A 23,383-nucleotide genomic window follows, 5' to 3' on the forward strand; every position below is an offset into this window, starting at 1 on the left:
ATTGTGTCTTACCTCACTCTATGAGGCGGAAATGGCCTTTTTGTCACCAAATCACTGCAACAGGTTAAAAAAAACAGTCTCGTGGACTCCGAGGATGAGCTAGCCCAGGAAGAACATCTGATGTTGGAATCCTCTCTGGAAAAGATGGTGCCCCTAAAAGTTTACATAATCCCTCATATATAACCTCTCAAATCATTCCAAATAAATGTCTATTCAGATAAAACTTCTTTACTCATTTATAGTAATTTATAGTTTACAAAAGCACATTCACATATATTATCCCATTTAACTCTTACAAAAATCCTGTGAAGTAGATGCTACCTCCATTTTACAGATCAGGAAACTGAGGCTCAGAGAGCTAAAGTAATCTGCTCAAGATTATATAGCTATTAAATGAAAGCAATGGGAAACTACAGCTTTAAAGTCCTTAGAATACCTTTTCCACCACACCAAGGTGCCTCAGGCAGAGGTGTTACTACCTCTTTCAGGTTATACCATTAATGAATGCCTCATTTATTCAGGAATACACACACACACACATATGTTATAACCCTCCTTTCCTTGTAGTTACATTCCTCATTCTTTGAATTTAATCATGGTAAGGAACAACTTATTGTGAGTGGGGGGAAAGTCCCTTTGAAGTTTGAATACATTCATTAACCTTTTCCGTCAAGCTGAATATTCATGAGACCTTTTACCATGCCATGCTATCCTTATTTCTTTATTACCTTTAAAGTTTCCAGAAATAAGAAAAGAAACAACTAAAGAAAAAATTGATTGGAGACACGGAGGAAAGTATAATAAGAACTAAATAAGCACATTTTGCATTTTTAAAAATTCAATGTGTATAATGCCTTTGGCTGATGGGCTGATCAGATCATCCCTGAAACAAACAATTATATGCTAAGGAGGGGACTGAATCAAAAGAACACTGAAAAGAGACATTTAAGATGTTAAGAAAGAACAATCTGGGAAATATCCCTATTCAAATATGCAACCAAATGTTCTCCACCTCTCACAAGACAGAGCTATAGGAATGAAGGTAAGTGCAACAAGAGTATTAAATTAGAGAAAAGGAATACTTTACTGATTTTAATGAGGGATTTGAAAGCATCATAGTGACTAAGGAGTGATAAAAAGTCTTTTTGGTGGTCTTTGGAAATAGGACAGATTCCAGTGCATCGGGTCTTGTTTCAGCTCAAAATTGTCCAAAAGCAAAGAGTGGACTGGAGCCTTCACTTCCTTCTGTTTGCTTTCTTGTTTAACAGCATCAAGACACATCCACTCATTTAAGTAGGAGACTGGGTGACCTCTTCTGCTTCTTCCTCACTCATCTCTATATCCAATTAGCCTTTCATTCTCTCATTTTAACCTCCTCCACCCCCTTTATGCACCTTACACTCCAGTTACTATTTACCATACACAAACCCACTCATCTGTTCATTCACTCATCACTTGGTGCCTACTATGTACACACTCCACTCCTACTTGCCTCCACGCTTTCACACATGCTGGTTGTTTGGTGTGTAATGCCCTTTACCTCTATTGGCACCTGGTGAATTCTTTCTTATTTTTTTGTGACGCAGATCATATGCCATCTCCTCAACAAAGCCTTCCCCAATAGCCTATCATTCCCCCCAGCTTTCTTTTACTGAAAATAGCTTAATTTTTTTAGAAGTAGCTTTTTAAAATTCCATTATTTGCTCTTTTTCTTTTGAGTACAGTTGACACACGATGTTACGTTAGTTTCAGGTATACAACATAGTGATTCAACACCTCTACATGCTCTGCTATGTTTATCACAGGTGTAGCTACCATCTGTCATGATGCAACACTATTTGCTCTTTGAGCCACAAGTGCTGTATAAAGTTTAAACGAGGCCCCCAAAATAATCAGAAGAATTAAATTAAATTAGATCAATTCTCAGGAAGAGACCAATACTGAAATATTTAACAACTATATAATGGATTAGCTAAGAAATAAATACTAAATATAATTGATAGAAATAATCCATACAAAAATAGAACTGAACATAGGTAAAACTGGATATGCTAAGATTTAGATCTACAAATTTTGACCTGGGAAAATGGAACAGGAAAAAATATGTCCGCAAAAGAAAACCCACGGTAGCAGAAGCTATTATGTAAACTTGATTTGTACGAAGGCTGATAAGAGAACTGTGTTGGTATATTAAACATAAAGGAATTAGTTTGGGTGAAAATGATTTAGTATTGACAGAAATTGGAAATATCTTAAGTACTATACTAGAAAGTTGGTTAAGGAATTAATTTGGGTTAATAGAATTATTAAGAGTAATTTCATATCAAGAATTTATATGGACTTGGTGTTGGTATAATTCCAATTTAAATGTTTGTATTCATTAACATAGAATCAACTTCAGGGCCAAAATAGTGAGGGAAAACATAACTACAAGGTGATAGTTGTGGAACAAAAGTATCTACCTGTTCTCCAACATACAGTAAACTTTTGATTAATGATTTTTGAACATGGAAATGAATATTTAAACAGTGTGATTTTGTTGATCACTTTCTAATTATGTAACCCACTAACTGAAATCTGTTTTAAATTCATATTTACCAAATTTGCAATATTTAACATATGATTATATTATTTTAATCCTCTTTGAAAATGTTGCATTACTTTGTGTGCTTCTCCCTTTCTATATAGCTTTCTTTTGAACATTTCAAGGAGTTTTAAATTCTAATTTATATATTGACCTTTCTGCCTTAATTTCCAACAAACATATTATATTCTATTAGTCAGGAAATGAGAGTATTCAGTATAAGTCCATCATACAGAAAAAAGTAACAATTATTCTTTTACAGTTAGAGAAATCACTATCATAACATTTAATATTTCATTATTTCATTGATTCTTCTGCTTTCCAAAAGAGAAAGAGAAACTTGAGGACAAGAGAAAAGAAATATAAATTAATGCTTTAGTTTAAGAAAGCAACTAGACACTTCACACCACAACCTAATTACAATTGTATAAAATTTTGCATATATTTCAAAAACTCACAGAAAAACTGGAAGAAAATAGTATTGAATTTTGAATGAAGGAGAACTTCTGAACCAGAGGTGATAAATCATCACCCCTCTGGCCTACAGATATGTGTTTTATTAAACTACAGTCTTCTGTAAAGGATACCTCACATAAAAATCTAGATTCTGCTTCCCAGGGAAGAACAATCAGAAGGTCTTGCTGCACTGTGCCTGTTCTCATCATCAACTCATTGGAGTTTAGTGCTGGTCTCTGTTCCAGGCTAGTGGGACTGGAAGGTCAGTCCCAAGACACGCCATTGTCATGCCATTGCAATGTCTATTTGACCACTTAAGGAATTTGTGCTTGAGGTCTTTCTCTCAGTCATACAAGAAATCATGAAGAGAAAGATAGATTTGATAGATTTTTACATCAAATGGGAAACTTTGGTACAACAACAACAACAAAAAACTACCTTATGTATTTTTAACAAATAACTGATTCAAAAAGAACGCAAATACAAGGGGCAACAATATATTAAATTTATTATGTAAAAAGTCCATCCAAAACACCTAATGTCAAGAGATAAAAAGAATAAAGCATCATGATAAGTCTAGAGAAAGAGAAAAAAGAGAGAAAAATAAAAGAATAAGAACTCGTAACTCAGAAGTGGAAAAACCATCCAAAAGCATTCAAACTTATTAGTAATCAAACAACAGTTTTAAAACAATCAGATACCATTTCTGATCCATAAATTAAAAAATTTTAATTATAACATCAGTGCTGGTGAAATTGTACTCCATTCTTGGTTGGAAAGCAGTTTGGCAATAGGTACCAAAAACTTTAAGAATGTTAATTCCTTTTAATGTAAGGTCCCTTTAAAAATACAGACCTTGGAGTCCAAACATCTGGATTTAAATCCTGGCTTCTCCACTTTCCAACTGTGTAAACGGAGGCGACTTAAGTTAACATGCCTCAGTTTCTTCCTTTCTAAGATGAGAATAATACTGATAGTACCTACTATTGGATTATGAGGATTAAATGAATCAATACTTGTGAACTTTTTGGAATAGTGCCTGGCACATTGTGCTATATAAGTTTGCTAAATGTGAATAGATTCAACTATTTTAAAAACTGACTCCAAGAAATTAATTACCAGTTGAGAAAAAGCTTTATATACAAAATTATAAATTATCACTATTTATAATAGCAAAAAAAAGCTATAGTAGAGGAATGGTTATATCATTGAAAATCAAAGAAATATGCAGTCGTTAAAATTATGTTTATGAACTCTGTGTAATAATGTTGAAATACTTACATTATAAATTTAAGCAAAACAAAAAGCAAGATACAAGTCAGTATATTTGGTATTCTCACTACATTAATTAAAAAGAAATTTGCTTTGTATTGATAAAAGATTGGAAGGAAGTTCACCAAAATGTTGAATGGCTGCTTATAGATGATAGAACTATAAAACATTTATTGTTTAATGCTTTTCTCTACTTTCCATTTATTTAAAACTCAGTATTCCTTTACTTTTATATATTTCTTTACACACATTTTCAAGGTAGAAAGTGATGTTATTATTCTATGATTTAGCTGTTATAAAGTACACCAAAGATAACACACTTCTCATTTACCCATTACATCTTCTTACTCTTAGTGTTTAAATACTCCTCTTAAACTGAACATTGTGTAGTACTAGTTTGATAAATAGTTACATATGTATGCAATTAAAGTTTATTGAAAATATTAAAAAGGGATAATTCAACTGAATACTTAATTTATTCATTCACTCAACCAATATTTATTAAGAGCCTCTTATGGGCCAGGCCCTGTTTTAGACACTTGAAAAAGTGATCAAAGTCATTGTCCTCATGATGCTTCCATTCCACTGGAATTATGAAAATAAAGTGGGAATGGCTTTCGCTGAAAGAATCCTGAGATGTCTACAAATATACTTCTCAAAGGATTTAGAAGGGTTAGATTCATGGTATAATTAACCAAAGTCCAACAAATTTAATTCTCAGGCATATTGACCTCAGATGACCATACTCTGAGATGATTTCCTTAGATGTTAAAATTAAGAAAAATAAAGACAGACCCCTAAACAAATGCAAAAATAGAAAATATCTGAAGTCATTTAATTACATATAAGATGTTACAAATTTAATAAATGTTAACCTATCATTGTGAAAATTAACCATTAGGCTCACAGGAGAATTGGTTTTAGGATACTTAGTTTTCTCTCTTTGGGCTATGGTAGAATTAATAACTAAATAGCTTTTGGGACTTTTTTAGTGGTAATTAAAAGGGGTACTGCTATCAAATGCCTGGATATGTCTAACCTACATCTATTATGGAACAATTTATGTTATCCTAGCCTCAGAAAAAATTAAGATTTATGTTGAAACTTTTCTTTATTATGTGATAGACAATCTTAACAAATTTGTTAAATTACAATATTTTCTATTATGTTATCTAGACATTTTCCAAGGTAAATGTAGTTTCTTTCCATTTCTCTGCCCTCTAGTACTTGGATCCACTGCAAAGTCTCCATATTTCTGAAATTGAGAGACTCTGAACTACACTTCACATCTAATGATGGACTGACTGACAGTGAGAGGGCCCTTGCTTAGCATAACAGATCTTTACAACTATGCACAAGACAGAAGAACAAGCTCTATTTACAATGAAATTTCTCTGGCATTCACATGAATGAGAGACAGCACAGATAACCTTATTTGAGACCTTTATTTCAATTGATTTTCTTAATTCTCGATGGATCTCAAATCCACTTATCCTTTCTGCTAAAATACTTAATAGTTGTTCAGAGTTTCCCCTCCAGAATAACAATCTGAGCTATATACAAAGCAAAAATCAAATAAAGCCAAGAATACATTCCTCCTCCTGACATTTCCCTCCTCTTAGAAGGGGATTTAAATAATTTGTGGGAAAAAGTCCCTAAATAACCCCCAAAACCTCCTCCTGAAACGTAGAGGGAAAACAAAATGAAAAGGTGACAAATTAATCCATACATAGCATGATTAATCCTTAAATATTAAGAGTTTGACTATTTGTACAAGATGGATTTGTAGGAAATTATACCGAAGGACTTTGTGATTGATGAAGGCAAAACTGAGCATTAGACTGGCTCTTTTCAGCAGTATTAGCAGTCATGGTTAATGTGGACTGTGTGTCCTTTATGTTGTCTTGAAAAATTGTACTGATTGTAAAAATAACCAGAAACACAAAGATAGGGACATGAGATAGTCACATATGAAAAAGTCTTGGAAAGAACTAGAGTTAGTTGGTCAATTATATAGATGGTATTAAGAAGTGAAATAATCACTTTTTGAGATCCAACATCTACATGTGAAACTCACGTATATATGGTAGACGTGTAGAAAAAGCTTAGGGTTTGGAATTAGATAAATCAGTACTTACATCTCAGCTTTAATCACTTACTAATAGTATTTTGGGATATCATCTCTGGCTTGTCAAATAGTGTAAAGATTAATTGATAATGGGAATAATACACTTAAAGTCACCTACAAACAGTAATTGCTTAGTACATGTTCATTACCTTCTCCTTTACTTTTCTCCCACCTTTTCTTTTTTGCACCTATATGTCGGAAGAGATCTTGTAAGGTCTTGAACCAATGTTCCACTGCCATGGAAAATTTCTAGGTAGAAACTATGGTTTAAAAAAAATCACTTTTCCAGATCAGGAAATTCTTTTGGATAGCAGATTAAACTCCTGTCCCATCTCTGGCTCCTTGGCTTACTTCCTTGTAATTTTATTTATTCTGTAGATCTTAGAGGAAATGAGAAAAACTGAATCTTCATGTTATTTACCTTATTTTGTAATATATTTGCAAACCTCTTTAAGAATCCTAACCCATCTTTTCTCAAAGGTACAGGAAAGAAAAATGCACAGATATACAGGAAAACTATGTAGGCAAATGGATTGGGAGAAAAACACAAATGAGAAGGGAGGAAGAAAAATAAATCATGAGGCAGATAGAAGAAAATAAAGTAGATGAGCAGAAAACAATGTAAAGTCAAATAAGGAAATAAAGTGAAAGTTACAAATAAAAGGAAACAAGAATAGATTGTGAAAAATGTAATTGCAACAATCCCTCCTATTTCTGTGATTCTCCATCGTTTAGATTCTCTCATTTGCTCCTCACAACAACCAGTGAGGAATTTTGTGCTCTTAAAAAGTGTCACTAACAGGACTTTAAGATGGGGAAATAGAGTTTCAGGAAAGAATAAACAAGCTGACTTATCAAGTAGCTAGATGGGGATAGAGGCAAGACTAATTATGTGGTCTTTTAGGGGCGCCTGGGTGGCTCAGTCAGTTAAGCATCGACTTTGGCTCAGGTCATGCATGATCTCATGGTGTGTGAGTTCGAGCCCCGCATTGGGCTCTGTGCTGTCAGCTTGGAACCTGGAGCCTGCTTCAGATTCTGTGTCTCCCTCTCTCTCTGCCCTTTCCCTGCTCACACTCTGTCTCCCTCTCTTTCTCTCAAAAATAAATAAAAAACATTAATTAATTTTTTTTAATTATGTGGTATTTTACTGTCCTCACACCTCTGTGGATCGAGGCCACTTATAAATAAAGTATTAAAACCAAAATAACTTTTCTGGCTTCTGGGATGGTGCCTTTCTTCAATTCATGCTGAAAGAGAATGGAAAAATGGTGAAAGCGGGGATCTAGAGAAAAGGAGGGGAAGGACATAGTGAAGAAAGAGCTAGAAAATGAGAGAAAAAAATCCCCAGAAAGATGAAAAGCCAAAGAGGAAACAGACTGAAAGGCTCACATAAGCATAATGGCATACGTCCGTGGATGATGTGGAACCAATCCCCCAATCTAGGGGTTTAGAATCCTCTCACTTCAACCAGGTGACTCTGAGAATAATTAGTCTGGGCTCTGGGTTCTATCTGCCTTGTATACAGGTCACCTCAAAACCAGACCAAACTGCTCATCCAAGTCATCTGCCCCTCAGCCAGAGCCAGAAGGGCAGGTGGGAAGACTCAGAGCCTGATAGAAACATGGAGGACACAGAGAAAGAAGCAACTAACTGGAGAGAGTTAGGCAAGCAGAGATACAGCTAGACATCTAAAGAAGAAACAGAGCAAGGCAGAGGTAAACTGACTTAAGATCTGTAACGTCATCAATGGTCATTGTGTGTAGAGCCCTGGTGTGATCTGATCTGAACACAGGTGATTGCTGAGGGAGCCAGTGAGTGTTCATCTCTGATGATACCAAGAAAGGATGTCAACTTTCAGCATGGGAGAACTGAACATATTCACTGACCTTCTCCATGGGCTTCAGCATCTGCAGGCGAGGACATTGGCTGTACTGATGTCAGGCCCAGAGTGAGGATGCAGTGAATTCAGTTGTAAGCCAGCTGCTCATTTATAGTGTGAGTTCCTGATTCTCTACTCCCTCTGACTCTATAGTACTCTCCATGATGTCTCTCTCACCCCACCCCCTCACAGGTTTACCAGGATATCCAGTAGGTTCTCAACATTAGGTAGAGGCTACTTCTTACTGGTCACTGACAGGAAACTAACAGATGAACAATCTATTCTTTCAGTCTGCCTTAGTCTGACCAGGTCTCAGGAGTTTAAGCAGATTAGACCAGTCCTAGGATCCTCAGGGAGACCTGTCCATTGGCAAAGGGCCCTGGAATTTTTGAGTTAGCTTCATTTTTTTCTAGGAAGAATCTTTTCCCCACCCAAGATTGCTATTTGGGAGAACTAAGGGTCAGTTTATCTTCATGGTTCCTGCTCCCTTATGCCAGACAAAGAACCCTCATCCCCAAAGGTAGAACCTACCTACCTACCACTCTGACATTCCAACCCAAGGGATTCAGGAAGATGTAATCCAACATAGGACCCCAGGAAATGAAATGGATAGTAAGTTTTCTTTGGAAAAATGTTTATTCAGGATAGTTCCTGAACTGAATCAGTTATCCAGTCATCTTCAAAATTTCCTGTTTGTCTCATAGGCTTTTTTCTTACAGTTGCTTTCTTAGAATGAGAATTCAAACAAGACCCAAAATTTACAAGCAGCACAGGAAAGAGTGGGTCCATATCAACAAGACTAATTCTGCATACCTCTCCTAGTGGAGGAGAGGTTATAATTTCCTCCCTTGCCTTGTTCAGTTGGGCTTAGCAATTGCACAGGGCCGAAGCTATAAGAGCAACATTTCAATCTCTGCTGTGAGCTCAGCCAGAGACTACAGGGCTGATAATGAGAAAATAAATATGTAATTCTATCTGGCTTGAAATACTCCCTTCCTGGAGTACCAGATACTGAAGCTAAGAGATTCCACATGATACCACCTTCCAGGAAGCAGCCATTACAGGCATTTTAAAGAGGATGGGGTCTCCCAACTACATTTTCTAGAACCCCAGAACTCCTTTTCAGTCTTTTCTAATGTTGGGTAGACTTTCTTTTTGTGGAAGTCATTTTAGGTAAATCTTAGGCACTTTACTCATTCCCCTCTTCTTTCTTCCATCCTTTTTTCCTGAATAGCCCTTACTCTCTAAAGCTTACCAAGAGAGTATGAAGAGTAGATCTGTTTGGATTTGGTGTATGCTTTTCTACTTATACTAGTTTGAAGTTTGTAGCACCCTCTGTCTTCTAATTGTGGTGAGGCATGTCTTTTGTTGAATTTTATTTCTTCTTTTTGACCTATATTGCTTTTGAAGTATTTGTGGAGAGATTCAGTTTTAGGTAGCTATCATTATCCTTGACTAGCCAGATTCCAGCCACTTTGGTTTCTATTTTTGCAACTAAAGTCTTCCTTTGGCCTAATATCTCTTCTTTGTCAATAGTATCTTTTCCCTCTGGCTATTAAGACTTTTTCTTTGTGTTTGGTATTTTGAAATTTCACTATCTTTTTTTACTATTATTATTTTGAAAGAGGGAGAGAGAGTATGTAACAGGGGAGGGTCAGAGGGAGAAGGAGAGAGAGAATTTTAAGCAGGCTTCATACTCAGTGCTCAGAGCACGATGTGAGATCATGACTTGAGCCAAAATCTAGAGTCAGATGCTTAACTGACTGAGCCACCAAGATGCCCTTACCTTTTTTATCTATCGTATTTGAGATTTGTTGTCCTTCCAAAATTTTGTTTAATATTTATTTATTTTGAGAGAGAGAGTGGGAGAGGAGCAGAGAGAGAGGGAGAAAGAATCCCAAGCAGGTTCCATGCTGTCAGCAAAGAGCCAGACACAGGGCTCAATCCCACAAACTATGAGATCATGGCCTGAGCTGAAATCAAGAGTTGGTTGCTTAACCGACTAAGCCACCCAGCCACCCCCTGGGTAATTCTTCAGTTCCAAAGCTAATAAGTTTTCTAATTATTTCTTCTATTATGTGTAAGGTACTATTTAAATGTCTAAGTTTTTTATTTCAAAAAATGTTTTGACTTATATATCTTATTTGTTTCTTCCAATATATCTGCCTTCACTGATAGTATCTTGTTCCTTTCTCATGTTTCCAACCTCAGATTTTATTTCTTTGAACATCTTAAGCATACTTACATTGTATTATTAAGCCAAAAATTCCATTATCTGAAAATACTGAGGTGTCCAGTGTGATATTTTTTGTTTCTGTTAACTGTTGCTCAGAGTAGTTGCTTTGTAATTTTGGATCATCAGTTCGTGTTTAGCTGGATTTCACATATGGAAATCCTGTGCAGTCTATTTTATGAGAGGATTATGTTTGCTTCTGTCAAGTACTCCAGAAAGATACTAACTCAGAACCATCTTATAATTATTTGGCTTAGAATTATTATTCTGTGTTCCACCATGCACAAAGTGTAAATTAGCAAAGGTTTGTGGTCAAATTTTCAAGGGAGATTCTCCTCCCCCCCCAGAACTAATATAGACAGATATCCATGTTGCTTTCCTCTGCCAACGGGAAGATTATTTTCTTGAGCATTCTTTTACTAAGTGTGTAGGCCTTTGAGGAGACAGCTTGAGACATGATTTCATTTCCAACTTCCTACATTATGTAGAGCCACGGGTTTGTCTCTTCTTCCAGTATAGTCTTCTGAAGCCTCTTATGTATTGAGATCTTCAAATATTCCCCCCAAAACATGGTGTTACTGTCATTCTGATTTTCAGTTTTTTCTGTTTTTGCCCACTGAGTGTTTTCCTTATTTTCCTGAAGGCTCAGCAATTTGATAGGATTTAAAACATATTTTATATATCATTGTTAGGATTTTATAGTTGTGTATGTGGGAAGGGATGGAAAGGTGGTTGAGAAATGGAAATCCTTCTCCAAATCTTCTTATATATTGATATATAGTTTATATTCAGTAAAATTTACCCTTTTTGGTACAGTTATATTACATATATATACATATATATATATATATATATATATATGTGTATATATATAGTCATATAGTCATGTAATCATCACTGCACTCAGGACACATGCCCCCAGATTCATCATCTATCATTTCAAAAAACTCCCTCATGGCCCTATGTAGTTAATTTAGGCAACTCTTCCATCAACCCCCAACAGTCACTGAACTGTTTTCTGTACCTATAGTTTTGTCCTCTCCAGAATGTAATTAAAATTGAATTATATAGTACGTAGTCTTTTGAGTCTGCCTTCCTGTATTTAGCATAATGTATTTGAGATTCATCCATGTTGTGTATATCAATAGTTTGCTCCTTTTTATTTCTGAGTATTTCACTGTACAGATGTAGCACAGTTTGTTTACCCATTTACCATTTGAAGGTATTCATTACCACTCAGAATGTCAGTTTTTGTGATTATAAATAAAGCTCCTATAAATATCTGTTTTTGTGTCTATGTTAAATTTTCAATGCCCCTGAGTAGAAACCTAGGAGTGAGATTTCTAGGTGGTATATTGTTTCAATTTATGAGACACTGAAAAATTGTTTTACAAGAGGTTGTACCATTTTACATTCCCACCAGAAATATATGAGAAATATATAAGAGTTCCACTTGCATTACTTGTCAGCACTAGGTATTTTCAGATTTTTATTTTATTCTATAATTCTAATAAATGTGTAGTGTGATCAAATTGTGATTTTTATTTGCATTTCCATAGTGACTAATAATGATGAGCATTTTTCTTGTGCTTATTTTCCACCCATATATTTTCTCTGGTTAAATATCTATCAATTATTTTGCACATTTAAAAAGTTGGGTTGTTTTCTTATTATTTAGTTTTGAGCATTATTGATGTATTTTGGATACAGATAGTATCTCAGATAAGTGCTTTGTAAATGTTTTCTCCAAGTCTGTGCTTGTTGTTTTTTTTTTTTTTTTCATTCTCTTAATAGTAACTTTCAAAGTGCAAAAGTTTTAAATTTTGATGAAGTCTAATTTGACAATTTTTTTCTTTTATGGTTTATGCTTGTAGTTTCATAGTTAAGGAAACTTTGCCAAAGCCAAGGTCATAAGGATTTTTGTCTATGTTTGCTTCTTGAAGTTTGATTATTTTACATGATACATTTAGGTCTATGACCCATTTTGAGTTAATTTTTTCATGAAGTACACGTTATGGGTTGAAGTTTGTTTTGCATATGTGTGTTCAATTTTCTCAGTGCCTTTTCTTAAAAATATCATTGTTTCTTTATTGAATTAACTTTGCACCTTGTTGAAAATAATTTGGCCATGTGTACAAGGATCTATTTCAAAAATCGATTCCATTCCACAGATTTATAGGTCTATCCTTTTTCCAACACCACATAGTCTGTTATTGCAGCTTTATAGTAAATCCTGAAATCAGGTTATGTGAGTCCTCCAACTTTGTTGTTGTTGTTCTTTTAAATTAATTGACTCTATTGTTTGTTTGTTTGTTTATTTATTTATTTAGAGAGTCCACACATGCATGAGCATAGGAGGGGCAAAGGGAGAGGGAGAGAGAATCTTAAGCAGGCTCTGAGCCTGACACAAGGCCCAAATCAGAGCTTGATCTCACAACTGTGAGATCATGACTTGAGTCAAAATATAGGGTCAGACAGTCAACCAACTGAGCCACCCAGGAGCCCCAAATAGACTCTGCTTTTATTTTATTTTTTTTAATTTTTATTAAATTTTTTTAAAGGTTTATTTATTTTTGAAAGAGAGAGAGAGAGAGAGCAAGCATGAGTGGAGGAGGGACAGAGACAGAGGAAGGCAGAAGATCCGAAGCAGGCTCTGCACTGACAGCAGTAAGTCTGATGCGGGGCTCAGACTCACAAACCATGAGATCATGACCTGAGCTAAAGTTGGTCGCTCAACCAACTGAGCCACTGAGGTGCCCCTAGACTCTGCTTTTAAGAGCAGCTTTAGGAGGCACTTGGGTGGCCAGTTGGTTAAGTGTCCGGCTTTGGCTCAGGTCATGATCTCACAGTTCGTGAGTTTGAGCCCTGTGTCAGGCTCTGGGCTGACAGCTCAGAGCCTGGAACCTGCTTCAGATTCTGTGTCTCCCTCTCTCTCTGCCTCTCTCCCACTTGTGCTTGTCCCCCTCTCTCTCTCTCTCAAGGATGAATAAACATTAAAAAAAATTAAAAAAAAAGAGCAGCTTTAGATTTACAGAAAAATTAACATAAAATACAAATAATTCCTATATATACTCCGACATCTTACCCCACCCACCCAACTTCCTCTGTTATGAACATTTTGCATTAGTGTGGTCCATTTTGTTACTACTGATAAGCCAATATTTATATGTTAACTAAAATCCATTGTTTATATTACGATTCACTCTGTGTGTGTACATTCTATGGGTTTTAAAAAATGTATAATGGCATGTATTTGCCATCACAGTGTCATACAGTATAGCTTCACTATCCTGTGAAACACCTGTGTTCCACCTATTCATTCCTCCCTCTTTCCCCCTGGACTCTTGGCAAAACAAACAAAAACTGATTTAAAAAAAAAATTGTCTCCATAGTTTTGCTTTTTCCAGAATATCATATAGTTGGAATCATACAGTATGTACCCTTTTCAGATTGCCTTATTTCACTTACTAATATGCATTTAAGAATCTTCCATGTCTTTTTGTGGCTTGATAGTTCATTTATTTTTATCATTGAGTAATATTCCATTGTATGGATGTACCACAGTTTGTTAACATAGTCACCTGTTGAAGGACATCTTGCTTCTAAGTTTCAGCAATTTTGAATAAAGCTGCTATAAACATTTGTCTACGGTTTACCTCTCATTTGGGTAAGTACCAAGGAGTGCAATTGCTGGATCATATGGAAAGAGTATGTTTATGAGTGATGTTGAGGATTTTTTCATGTGGCTGTTAGCCATTTGTATGCCTTCTTTGGAGAAGTGTCTTCTGCTCATTTCTTAACTGGATTATTTGTTTTGGGGGGTTGAATTAGGTAAGTTCTTTATAGATTTTGGATATTAGCCATTTATCCGATATGTAATCTGCAAATATCTTCTCTCATTCTGTAGGTTGCCTTTTAGTTTTGTTGATTGTTTCCTTCGCTGTGCAGAAGCTTTTTATCTTGATAAAGTCCCAATAGTTCATTTTTGCTTTTGTTTCCCCTACCCCCGGAGACATATCTAGTAAGAAATTGCTACAGGGGCGCCTGGGTGGCGCAGTCGGTTAAGCGTCCGACTTCAGCCAGGTCATGATCTCGCGGTCCGGGAGTTCGAGCCCCGCGTCAGGCTCTGGGCTGATGGCTCGGAGCCTGGAGCCTGTTTCCGATTCTGTGTCTCCCTCTCTCTCTGCCCCTCCCCCGTTCATGCTCTGTCTCTCTCTGTCCCAAAAATAAATAAAAACGTTGAAAAAAAAAATTTAAAAAAAGAAATTGCTACAGCTGAGGTCAAAGAGGTTGCTGCCTGTGTTCTCTCCAGAATTTTAATGGTTTCCTGTCTCACATTTAGATCTTTCATCCAGGGACGCCTGGGTGGTGCAGTCGGTTAAGCGTCCGACTTCAGCCAGGTCACCATCTCGCGGTCCGTGAGTTCGAGCCCCGCGTCGGGCTCTGGGCTGATGGCTCAGAGCCTGGAGCCTGTTTCCGATTCTGTGTCTCCCTCTCTCTGCCCCTCCCCCGTTCATGCTCTGTCTCTCTCTGTCCCAAAAATAAATAAACGTTGAAAAAAAAATTTTTAAGAAAAAAAAATAGATCTTTCATCCATTTTGATTTTTTGTGCGTGTATGGTGTAAGAAAGTGGTCTGGTTTCATTCTTCTGCATGTCACTGTCCAGTTTTCCCAACACCATTTGTTGGTGGAATAATAACAAATGTTGTTTTTCCATTGGATAAATGGATTTTTTTCCATTGGATATTTTTACCTGCTTTGTCAAAGATGAGTTGACCAAACAGTTGTGGGTCCATTTCTGGATTTTCTATTCTGTTCCATTGATCTCTGTGTCTGTTTCTGTGCCAGTACCATACTGTCTTAATGATTACAGCTCTGCTATATAGCTGGAAGTCTGGAATTGTGATGCCTCCCGCTTTGCTTTTCTTTTTCAACATTACCTTGGCTATTTGGGGTCTTTTCTGGCTCCATACCAATTTTAGAATTGTTTGTTCTAGCTCTGTGAAAAATGCCGGTGTTATTTTGATAGGGATTGCATTGAATATGTAGATTGGTTTAGGCAATATAGACATTTTAACAATATTTGTTCTTCCAATCCATGACCATGGAATGTTTTCCATTTCTTCGTGGCTTCTTCAATTTCTTTCATGAATGTTCTATAGTATTCAGAGTACAGATCTTTTACCTCTTTTATTAGGTTTAATCTTAGGTATCATGCTTTTTGGTGCAATTGAAAATGGGATCAATTCCTTGGTTTCTCTTTCTGCTGCTTCATTACTGGTGTACAGAATGCAGCAAATTTCTTCACATTGACTTTATATCCTGTGACTGCTGAATTCACACATTAATTCTAGTAATTTTTTGGTGGAGTCTTTCAGGTTTTCCATGTAGAATATCATGTCATCTGTGAAGTGAAACTTTGACTTCTTCCTTTTCAATTTGCATGCCTTTTATTTCTTTTTGTTGTCTGATTGCTGAGGCTAGGACTTCCAGTACTATGTTGAACAACAGTGGTGAGAGTTGGACATCCCTGTCATGTTCCTGACCTTAGGGGAAAAGCTCTCAGTTTGTCCCCACTGAGGATGATATTAGCTCTGGGTCTTATATCAGGGAAATATATTTCAAAACCACAATGAGATGCCACCTCACACCTGTCAGAATGGCTAAAATTAACAGCACAGGACACAACAGATGTTGGTAAGGATGCAGAGACAGGGGAACTGTCTCACACTGTTGGTGGGAATGCAAACTGGTGCGGCTACTCTGGAAAATAGTGTGTAGGTTCCTCAGAAAGTTAAAGATAGAACTACCCTAGGATCCAGCAATTGCACTACTAGGTATTTATCCAAAGGATACAAAAATACTGATTCAAAGGGGCACATGCACCCCAATATTTATAGCAGCACTATCAACAATAGGCAAATTATGGTAAAAGCCCAAATGTCCATTGACTGATGAATCATAAAGAAGATGAGGTATATATATACAAAGGAATGCTACTCAACTATTTAAAAAATGAAATTTTGCCATTTGCAATGATGTAGATAGAAGTAGAGTGTATTATACTAAGTGAAATAAGTCAATCAGAGAAAGACAAATACTTTATGATTTCACTCATATATGGAATCTAAGAAACAAAACAGGTGAACATAGGGGAAGGAAAGGAAAAATAAAATAAGATAAAAACAGAGGGAGGCAAACCATAAGAAACTCTTAACTACAGGAAACAAACTGAGAATTGCTGGAAGGGAGGTGAGTGAAGGGATGGGGTAAATGGGTGATGGACGTTAAGGAGGGCACTTGTGATGAGCACTGGGTGTTATATGTAAGTAATAAATCACTAAGTTCTACTCCTGAAACCAATACTACACTGTATGTTAACTAACCTGAATTTAAATAAAATCTTGGAAATAAAATAAAGAGTATGTTTAGTTTTGTTAGAAATTGCCATACTGTCTTTCAAAGTGACTATATCATTTTGCATTCCCACTAGCAATGAATTTAGAGTTCCTGTTGCTCGATATCTTCCCAACGTTTAGTGTTATCAGTGTTCTGGATTTTAGCTGTTTTAATGGGTGTGTAGTGGTATCTCATTGTCTTAATTTGTAGTGCCCTAATGACATATGATATTGAGCATCTTTCATTTGCTTACTTCTTGTCATCTGTATCTCTTCTCTGATGAAGTATCTCCTCAGATCTTTTGCCTATATTTTAAAATAAGGTTATTTTTTTACAGTTGAGATTTAAGAGTTCTTTGTATATTTTAGATACCAGTCTTTATCAGACACGTGTTTTGCTAACATTTTCTCCCTGTGTGTGGATTGTTTCATTCTCTGGCTATTGCGTTTTGCATAGCAAAAATTTTTAATTTTAATGAAATCCAATTTATCATTTTTAATTTCATTCATTATAATGTTGGTGTTGTATCTAAAAAGTCATTGTCAAGCCCAAGTTCACATAGATTTTCTCCTCTGTTATTTTCTAGGAGTTTAATTGTTTGGCATTTTTCATTCAGGTCATGATCCATTTTGAATTAATTTTTGTGAAAGATGTAAGATATGTATGTAGATTCTTTTTTTTTTTTTGCATGTGTATGTCAAGTTTTTTCAGCACCATTTTTTTGAAAAGACCATCCTTTCTCAATTGAGTTGCTTTTGCACCTTTCACTATCAATTGACTATATTTCTGTGGATCTCTATCTAGGCTCTCTATTATGTTCCATTGATCTATTTGTCTTTTGCCAATAGTACACTGCCTTGATTAATATAGATGTATATTAAGTCTTAAAGTTGGGTTTTGTCAGTCCTCCAACTTTGTTCTTCTCATCCAAATTGTGTTGGCTGTTCTGTGTTTTTTGTCTTTCCATGTAAACTTTAGAATCAGTTTTCCGTACTCACAAAATAACTTGCTGGGTTCTTTTCAAAATTGTTTGGATACTTTAGTTCCTTTGCATTTCCATGTACATTTTAGAAACAGATTTCCGATTTCTACAAAAATTCTTCTAGTTTTTTGAGATTATATTAAATCTATAGATCAATCTTGGGAGAAATGGCATCATAACAATGTTTAGTTTCTAATTCTGAACACAATATATATTTTTTAAAAAAAGTTTTTAATGTTTTTTTATTTTTTATTTTTGAGAGAGACAGTGAGACAGAGAGCACAAGCCGGGGAGGGGCAGAGAGAGAGGGACACACAGAATCCAAAGCAGGCTCCAGGCTCTGAGCTGTCAGCACAGACCCCGATGCAGGACTTGAACCCACAAACCATGGAGATCATGACCTGAGCCGAAGTCAGACATTTAACTGACTGAGCCACCCAAGCACCCCTGAACACAATGTATCTTTCCATTTTTGTTTTCTTTTACTTCTTTCCTCAGCATTTTATAGTTTTTATCATAAAGGTCCTATATATAATTTAGTATTTCATGTCTTTTGGTGCTATTATAGAAGGAACTTTTTAAGTTTTAATCTTAGTTATTCATAGCTAGTATATAGAGATACAATTGATTTTGTATCGATCTTACTAAACTCACTTATTTTGCAGATTCTTTGAGATTTTCTGTCAACAACCATGTCATTTGTGAATACACAGTTTACATTGATTGCATTCTAATCTGTAGAGCTAACAAAATCTGTACCCTCCCTCCTCTACTTTTTTTCTTTTTATGCCTTTTTCTTTAGTATTATTTCACTTTCTAGAACTTTCTGTATGATATTGAATAAGAGTGGTAATAGCAGTTATTTATGCCTTTTCTTACTCTTAGTGTGAAAAGAATTAGTCTTTCACCATTATGGGTTAAAAATTTTTATTTTCAGATGTTCTTTATCAGTTTGGAAAAGTTCCCTTCTACTCATAGTTGCTAAGAGGTTTTATAGTGAATAGGTGTTGAATTTTGTCAAATGCCTTTTCTCATCTGTTATAACCATATAGTTTTATTTCTAAAATCCATTACATGGTGAATTTCATTAATTTTTTGATTGATGGGTGTTGAACCAATCTGTATTCCTGGGATAACTTTAGTTGTGATGTACTGTCTTTATTATATAATGCTGGATTCTATTTGCTAATATTTTTTCTTAAAGATTTTTCCATTTATGTTAACAAGGGGTATTGGTCTGTAGTTTTCTTTTTTTGTAAAGTCTTTGTCTCATTTTGATATTCTGGTCTCAAACAAGTTGAAAATAATTCCTTTATTTTCAATTTTCTGGAAGAGTTTGTGAAGAATTGGCATTATTTTTCCCCTTAAATATTTGGTAGAATTCATCAGTAACCACCTCTAGGCCCCATGTTTTTTTGGTGGAATATTTTCAGCTATGAATTAATGTAATATATACAACTTCATGTTATTGATTTATTTTTCAGTAATATTAGGTAGTTTGTGTTTCCCAAGGGATTTGTCTATTTCATTTAAGTTGAATTTGTGAGTGTAAAATTGTAATATTTCCTTATTATCCTTTTTTTAAATTTAAATTTAAATTTTTAAGTTTTTATTTAAATTAGCTAGTTAACATATAGTGTAATATTAGTTTCAGGTATACAATATAGTGATTCAGCACTTCCATACAACACCTGGTGTTTGTCACAACAAGTGCATTCCTTAATCCCCATTACCTATTTAACTCATACTCTCACCCACCTTTCTTCTGGTAACCATGTTTGTTCTCTATAGCTAGGAGTCTGTTTCTTGGTTTCTTTTTCCTGCCTTTGCTCATTTGTTTTGTTTCTTAAATTCCACATATGAGTGAAATCATATGGTATTTGTCTTTCTCTGACTGACTTATTTAACTTAGCATTATCCCTCTAGCTTAATCCATGTCATTGCAAATGCCAAGATTTCCTTATTTTTTATGGCTGAATAATACTCCATTGTGCGTGTGTGTATGTATATATATATACATGCGTATGTATATGTATACCTATATATGTATATAATCACCTCTTCTTTATCCATTCATCAGTCGATGGATGCTTGGGCTGTTTCCATATTTTCACTATTGTAAACATTGGAGTGCATGTATCCCTTTAAATTAGCATTTTTGTTTTCTTTGGGTGAATACATAGTAGTGCTTTTGCTGGATCATACAGCAGTTCTATTTTTAATTTGTGAGAGAATTCCAAAATGTTTTTTTTTTGTTTTTTTTTTGTTTTTTTTTTTTTTTAAATTTTTTTTTTTCAACGTTTTATTTATTTTTGGGACAGAGAGAGACAGAGCATGAACGGGGGAGGGGCAGAGAGAGAGGGAGTCACAGAATCGGAAACAGGCTCCAGGCTCTGAGCCATCAGCCCAGAGCCCGACGCGGGGCTCGAACTCACGGACCGCGAGATCGTGACCTGGCTGAAGTCGGACGCTTAACCGACTGCGCCACCCAGGCGCCCCTCCAAAATGTTTTTTAGAGTGGCTGCACCAATCTCCATTCTTGCCAACAGTGCAAGAGGGTTCCCCCTTCTCCACATCCTTGCCAACACCTGTTGTTTCTTGTGTTCTTGATGTTAGCCATTCTGACAGGTGTGAGGTGATATCTCGGTGTGATTTGATTTGCATTTCCCTGATGATGAGTGATGTTGAGCACCTTTTCATGTGTCTGTTAGCCATCTGTATGTCTTCTTTGGAAAAATGTCTATTTATGTCTTCTGCTTATTTTTTAATTCATTTTTTGAGTGTTGACTTTTTAAAGTTCTTTATATATTTTGGATACTAATCCTTCATCAGATATGTCATTTGCAAATATCTTCTCCAATCCTGATACATTGTCTTGTAGTTTTGTCAACTGTTTTCCTTCAATATCCAGAAGCTTTTTTTTAAAAAAAAATTAATGTTTATTTTTGAGAAAGAGAGAGAGACAGCGAGAGGCAGGGAGAGAGAGAGAGAGAGAGAGAGAGAGAGAGAGAGAATCTGAAGCAGGCTCCAGGCTGTCAACACAGAGCCCAAAGCAGGGCTTGAACTCACAAACCATGATACCTTGACCTGAGCCGAATTCGGACGCTTAACTGACCGAGCAACCCAGGTGCCCCCAGAAGCTTTTTATTTTGATCAAGTCCCAATAGTTTAGTTTTTACTTTTTTTTCCCCTTGTCTCAGGAGACATATCTGGAAATAAATGCTATGGTCAATGTCAAAGTGTTCTCTTCTAGAATTTTTATGGTTTCAGATTTCACATTTAGATATTTCATCCATTTTGAATTTATTTTTGTGTATGGCATAAGAAAGTGGTCAGTTTCATTCTTTTGCTTGTTGCTATCCAGTTTTCCCAACACCATTTGTTTAAAAGACTGTTTTTTTTCTCTCATTGGATAATCTTTCCTGCTTTGTCAAAGATTAATTGACATTTCTGGGTTTTCTATTCTGTTCCGTGGATCTATGTGTCTATTTTTGTACCAGTACCATACTGTTTTGACTACTACAGCTTTGTAATATAACTTGAAGTCTGGAATTTTGATACTGCCAGCTTTGCTTTTCTTTTTCAAGGTGGCTTTGGCTATTCATGGTCTTGTGGTTTCATAAAAATTTTAGAATATTTGCCCTAGCTCTGTGAAAAGTGATGTTGGCATTTTGACAGAGATTGTATTAAATGTGTAGATTGCTTTGGGTAGTGTGAGAGAGAAAGACAGTGGCAGAGTAGGAGGACCCTAGACTTGCCTGGCCCCACAAACAGAACTAGATAACTATCAAATTATCCTCAATACTACAGAAATCAACCCTTTTATTGTCCTTTTAATTTTTGTAGCATATTTTTCAGGAAATATTGTAGCATCCATAGTCAAATTTCCTATTTCATTCCTGATATTGGAAATTTGTGTCTTCTTTGTTTTTCTTTGTCTGACTAGAGACTTATTAATTTTGTTGATATTTTGAAAGAACCAGGTTTTTATTTCATTGATTTTATTCTGTCTTTATTTTCAATTTCATTAGATTATTCCTTCATCATCCTTATTTTTCTTTCTTCTGCTTGCTTTGAATTTAATTTTCTCTTCTTTTCCAGTTTCTTTTGAGTTAAATTTTTTTTAATGTTTATTATTTTTGAGAGAGAGACAGAGAGCAAGGAGGGGAGGGGCAGAGAGAGAGGGAGACACAGAATCTGAAGCAGGCTCCAGGCTCTGAGCTGTCAGCACAGAGCCCTCCCTACGCCAGGCTTGAACTCACAGGCCATGAGATCATGACCTGAGCTGAAGTTGGACACTTAGCCGACTAAGCCACCTAGGCACCCCATCTTTTCCAGTTTCTTAAGATGAAAGTTTGGAACACTAAGTTAGACCTTTCTTCTTTTCTAATATAAACATTTATTGTTATAACTTTACCTAAAAGCATTGCTTGACTCACATTAAGCACTGCTTATATCTCACAAATTTTGATATGTTGATTTTAAATTTCTGTTCAATTTAAAAGTTTCTGTCTGGTGATCTCTTCTACAACTCAGGGATTATCTAGAATTGTGTTTAAAAATGTTTAGATATTTGGGGATTTTCTGGATATATTTCTGCTCTTTCTTTTTTTCTTTTTAGAGAGAGAGTGAGCATGTGTGAGCAGGGGAGAGGGGCAGAGACAGAGACAATCTTAAGCGGGCTCCATGCTCAGCACAGAGCCAGATGCGGGACTCAATCCCACAACCCTGGGATCATGACCTGAGCCAAAATCAAGAGTCAGACACTCAACTGACTGAGACACTCAGGCACCCCTGTTATTGATTTATAATATAATTTTGTTATGATCAGATAACATAACTTGAATAATTTCAATTCTTTAAAATTCCTTATTTATTGCCCAGAGTCTACATATAGATCTTACATCTTTAAAAAAATAATTCAGAATGGATCTCCTCTTAGAACAGCTTTTGCTGCATCCCAAAGATTTTGGACCACTGTGTTTTCATTTTCATTCGCCTCCATGTATCTTTTTATTTCCTCTTTGATTTCTTGCCTGACACATTCAATGTTTAGCAGCATGTTATTTAACCTGCATGTATTTTTTTTTCAAAATTTTTCTTGTGGTTGATTTCTAGTTTCATATTATTGTGGTCAGAAAAGATGCATGACATGATCTCAATCTTCTTATTTTTTTTTTAATTTTTTTTAGTTTTTTTTTTTTAATATTTATTCTTGAGAGAGAGAGAGAGAGATAGAATGAGAATGAGTGGGGGAGGGGCAGAGCAAGAGAGGGACACAGAATCCAAAGTAGGCTCCAGGCTCTGAGCTGTTGGCACACACAACTGTGTGTGCTATAACTCACAAGCTGTGAGATCATGAACGGAGCTGAAGTTGGACGCTTAATCGACTGAGCCACCCAGGCATCAAATTCAATCTTTTTGAATTTGTTGAGACTTGTTTTGTGGCC

General features: G+C 35.6%; 1 protein-coding gene across 2 annotated transcripts in view; it reads right to left on the minus strand.

Annotated features, from left to right (window-relative positions):
* Nucleotides 1-23,383, minus strand: part of LOC125169661 (olfactory receptor 10AD1) — a 113,898-nt gene that overhangs the window by 33,827 nt on the left and 56,688 nt on the right. The window contains exon 1 of one of the 2 annotated variants that reach the window (XM_047865238.1): nucleotides 13-33. The exons of the other annotated variant lie outside the window; for it this stretch is intronic. The gene's annotated coding sequence lies outside the window, so the exon portion shown is untranslated. Of the gene's footprint in view, nucleotides 1-12; nucleotides 34-23,383 lie in introns of those variants that run through there. 2 annotated transcript variants of the gene reach the window in all.

Source organism: Prionailurus viverrinus, chromosome B4 (genome assembly GCF_022837055.1).
Source record: "Prionailurus viverrinus isolate Anna chromosome B4, UM_Priviv_1.0, whole genome shotgun sequence".
Taxonomy (NCBI): domain Eukaryota; kingdom Metazoa; phylum Chordata; class Mammalia; order Carnivora; family Felidae; genus Prionailurus; species Prionailurus viverrinus.